General features: G+C 35.6%; 2 long non-coding RNA genes across 2 annotated transcripts; both read right to left on the reverse strand.

The window, feature by feature from the left end:
* Nucleotides 1-2838: 2838 nt before the first annotated feature.
* Nucleotides 2839-3197, reverse strand: LOC109173415. Its single transcript, XR_002052898.1, has 3 exons — nt 3111-3197; nt 2957-3026; nt 2839-2869 (listed from the first exon to the last, which is right to left on the reverse strand). It is a non-coding gene; the product is annotated as an uncharacterized LOC109173415 (long non-coding RNA).
* A 391-nt stretch (nt 3198-3588) lies between these two features.
* Nucleotides 3589-4049, reverse strand: LOC109173413. Its single transcript, XR_002052896.1, has 4 exons — nt 3949-4049; nt 3804-3845; nt 3698-3739; nt 3589-3602 (listed from the first exon to the last, which is right to left on the reverse strand). It is a non-coding gene; the product is annotated as an uncharacterized LOC109173413 (long non-coding RNA).
* Between the last annotated feature and the right edge of the window lie 691 nt (nt 4050-4740).

Consider the following 4740-nt stretch of genomic DNA (forward strand, 5'->3'; position numbering starts at 1 on the left):
TCAACAATCCATAAGACCTCGTCCATCCTATGGCTCCAAATCCATTTACGCATTTGCAGGACGATCTCACATAGAGAAGATAAATCGTCGTAGTAGGCTGATGAGGGAGAACTCTATGACAATGGATGGCTCAGGGACCTTTGTCAAGTTCAAAGAATACGAGAGAGGAAGCGGGAAAAGATTTGAAGGTTGTAACTTGCCAATTTTGCTCAAGAAGAAAGACAACACAACAAGGCAAGAGTACCAAAGGAGAGTAAATGAGAAGATAAAAAGGAAAATGAAGCTCTTTGGCTTGAACATGAAGAAACCAGAAACTTGAGAGAGCGAGAACTTACTCCTTTTCAAGAAATACAAAAGAAGATAAAAGATATTTCAAAAATTGAAAAAGATGCAGATACAAGTGTCAAATATGATGTCGTGTTCAAAATACACAGAGAATCCGGCAAGAGCTATGTGGAATGAATGAACTCCATAGAGCCCGTGACTTGGTGGAACCTTGGCATTGTACCATAATGAAACATTTTAGAGGCTTACAAGAATTACATGAGCTGCAATTTTGGAGAAAAATATGAAGGTCTGGGTCGAGAAAACCCACTCCGAAACGTTAGAGATTCAACCAATAACGAACTAGACTTCGACAACATGCTCAAGAAGCAAAAGGAACGTGATGAGAAAGAAAGAAAGGAAGCACAACAAGTGAAACTGAATCTTTTGAACATGTAATGATCCTTTTAATTTCAGTATTCTTCATTTTTTAATTTTCTCTTTATAAATGAAAGTTTGTTTTACACATATCTTGAGTACTCTTTTTCTTTAAATTCAGTAAATCTCGTAGATCTTCATGTAAACTCATCTATAGGGATATTTTGTAATAAAATCTCCTTTAAAGGACATCATTCAGCCTTGTAGAAAGAGTGTAGGTTTTGACATCATAGGTTTAGTTGAGACTAGCATAATAGGTCGACTTGAAAACATGAAGATAACAAGATGGTCGAAAGATGATTGCAGACGAAAGATGGATTGAGCAACTCTCAGATAGACATCTCTCGACAAAATGGATCTCATCATAAGTCAAAAGATAAAGACAATCTTTCAAAGATCTTCTCCGAGAAAACAAGTTTCAGATAAACTTGTAAAGACAACCTTCATCAAAAATAAAGCAAGAAGAATGTTGTCTCATGAATGCGCAATCATTCGGACAAAAGGTGTCCTAGGAATGATTTTCACAAAAGACAAGGAACATTAAAAGACTTGTACCATCTTGTTAGAGAACAAGGACAAAAGCCATAATGTTTTTGACTCAAACAGCTATACAGTACAAGTGCATTAAATGCTTGATGCCCACTAGTTAATACACACTGGATATTAGGTTTGAAATCTTCATCTCCCTCCAACAGATGAATTTTTCCACCTATAAATACCTCTCTTCACCTTTAAAGAAGGTGCTGGTTATTTTCACTCTTGCTATCCAAAGAAAAGCTCTTCAAACAATTTCATCTCTTAAAAGCTTTTCATAACCAGTGATTTTGTGAAGTTTTTCAAAGGGCTCATCCATTTCCACACTTCACAATTTGAAGAAGTCTTGCATTTTCTCAAGTGAAGATTCATCTAGATATCAAGACAAGGCTTCAACCCGTTGGAGAAACACCAAATTATCTTTCCAACATCTCAACTTTTAGGAAGAAGTTGATAGAGGCGGAGTAAACTCGAGAAGTTGAAAAACCTATCAAGTGGCTGTCCAGCTTAGTGATCAAGGAAGCCAGCTTGAAGTAGTTTGTACTAGGTGTGATAGTGCCACTACTACACAGCAGGCTTTTAACGTCGGCTAAATAGAGCTTTTAACGTCGGTTATGTTCCGTAGTTGTTCTGGGCGACGTTGTAAATATTATCTATAACATCGGCTATATAAATAGCCGACGTTATATATTATTTTAAAAAATAAATAAATAAAGTTTACAACGTCGGCTAATAACATTTAGCCGACGTTGTATAGTATTTTTAAAAAAAAATAAAATACTTACAACATCGGCTATTAGCATTTAGCCGACGTTGTATAGTATTTTAAAAAAAAATTAAAATACTTACAACGTCGGCTAAATGCTATTAGCCGACGTTGTAGGTATTTTAATTTTTTATAAAATACCTACAACGTCGACTATTAGCATTTAGCCGACGTTGTAAGTATTTTAATTTTTTTTAAAATACTATACAACGTCGGCTAAATGCTATTAGCCGACGTTGTAACCGTTATTTTTTTTTAAAAAAAAATATATTCAACGTCGGCTATTACTTAATAGCCGACGTTGTATGTTTTTTTTTTTTTAATATACAATTTATTTGTCCATTATTTATACCCAAAAACCTGCTCAAATCTACTCACAACAACAACCACAACCTAAACCTGCTCAATTTCTCACAACCACAATCAAAAGCTACTCAATTATTGCACCACAACTACAGCAAAATATGTACAATCTAATATTTATAATGAAACAAGTAATAAAAGTAATAAATCTCACAATTTGATACTAATTAATAATACAAGTTAACATTATCAAAAGCTAATATCAATTTGTTCAATTTACATACTTAACCATACATCAACAAAGAAAAAGAAGTCGGCCCATACGTCTCTTACTTGATCAATTTTTTGTTGAGTGTAGCTCGATCTACCAACTCTCTCAACAATCTACAAAGTTGATAATTATTAAATAATTAGTAAGCTAGCATTTTTAAAATTAGAAAGAGAAAGGTATTATATTAAATTACATGCCTTATCCATTCCCGCACATGCTTCTTTGGAAAGAATTTCAAGCATGTATTTCATCACATAATATCCACATGCCGTACTTCCAACTTGTTGAGCACACTACATTTGAATTAAATTACATTTAAAATTTTATTTAATGAAAAATAATAAAATATATGTATTTTTACAAATGTATAAAATACTTACCAAAACCTTAGTCCATTTTGGTGAACGAGTTGATCCATTGCTTCTCAACAACTTTGCTGAATTGACACACCTAAAATTGAAACATTAGGATCAACGTAACACTTGGAAAATATATATGTACTTAATACATAATTACTGCAATTATAAATAGTACCCCAAAAAAAGAAGTTAGAAGACTCTTAAACCAGTGGTTACTGTTTAGGATTCTCCATTCAGCCTGTGTAGGGCAACCTGCCATAATGAATGGACTTTAAGAAAGAAGAAAAGGATGACAGCCAATTAACAAGTTCATATACTTATAGCCAGCCCGATGGTTAAGTATCGAGCTCTAACGACCATTTGTATTGACTCAAATTCAAAGAGACGACAGAGTACGTTTGAGTCGTTTAAGCATATAAGATTAAGAGTTTGAACTTAATTTCATCCAACGAGATGCAGATACCAGCAAAGCAGTATGCAAGAAAAAGAAAGAAAAAAAAGGTATAATTTATATTTGACAATGTTCATAATAATCTTGTGGGATGCCAGGATACTTGCAAGCAATAGTGACAGACTCAGAGGATAGGCTGCCTTCCTGGTTCAACAGGTTCTCTGAATCCCCGGGAGCTACTGCCATCGATCTCTGACCTGTTGATGTCTCTACCACCTTCACATTATATCACACAACAACTGATTTTCAGTTCCCTGTTATGTGGGAAAATGTAGGTTTAATTTGTACATTCTATTATATAGAGCCAATACCTGCTGTCTTAATCGTTCATTTTCTTCCATTAAATGCACTCCCTGCAATTTTTGAAACTTCAATTCACCACTGTGAGTACTCAACCTTAAAACAACACTAGTATACCTTTTCTTGAAGCTGGTTTATTTCCTTCATAATCTTTTCACCCTGACAAATTAGTCAAAAAAACAAATGTTTGTGAAAAATATAATAGACCATATATATAATCATAACAATAAACCATAATATCACTGGGTAGCACAAATTAAACCTTATTGTTGATAACATGGCCCAAACCTATTTGAAGGGACCTCTCCAACTGCTGCAACTCTTCAATACTCAATTCTTGAAGCTCCTCTCCCCTCATTTGCCTGTTCATATATAGCCAAGACTACATCTTGATTTTAGTATGCATCATTTAGCCAAGAGTATAGAAAACAACACACAAATTAAACTCACCTCAGCTATTGCATTTCACTAGAAATTGTTGGAAAAAATAGCTTAAAATGGCATAAAATGGCATGTTAAGTGGCTATTTTGTGGTACAATTATCAGTGGGGTCCACTTCCGATTTGGGTCGGGTCAAAGTGGATTCGGATTCTTCGTAGTGAGACGAAGAGATCGATATATTGTACGCTCAAAACGGATAATGGGTGAATGAGATATTGATTCTTAAAGTAGACCCATTTGAGTTGGAAAATGAAGGGAAAAAGTGAGCTTTTGTCCCACATTGCTTTGGAATGAAGATTTTCCCCCCTTATATACAAGACCTCTTTTAAAGTTTGTAGAATTGTATAGCATAGAGGCTCTCTCGCGCGGGGGGGGGGGGGGGGGGGTGCAAATCAAATTCCAACTAGCAGAGATTGAAAAAGGCTTGATTCAAGCCCGAGCTCGTGTGCGCCGGCACCTGGGGGCACGAATGTCGTCCGGAAATTGGCTGGCCTTGCGGGCTAAGTTATGCCAAGAGAGCACGAGAGGTTGTGGTGCACCGAGAGCACAACTCTCGTGCAACAGAGTCCATGAAAGGTCCAAGGGCCGAAACTGGATGAGGTCGAAAGTTGAG

Source organism: Ipomoea nil, unplaced genomic scaffold, assembly GCF_001879475.1.
Source record: "Ipomoea nil cultivar Tokyo-kokei standard unplaced genomic scaffold, Asagao_1.1 scaffold0480, whole genome shotgun sequence".
Classification (NCBI taxonomy): domain Eukaryota; kingdom Viridiplantae; phylum Streptophyta; class Magnoliopsida; order Solanales; family Convolvulaceae; genus Ipomoea; species Ipomoea nil.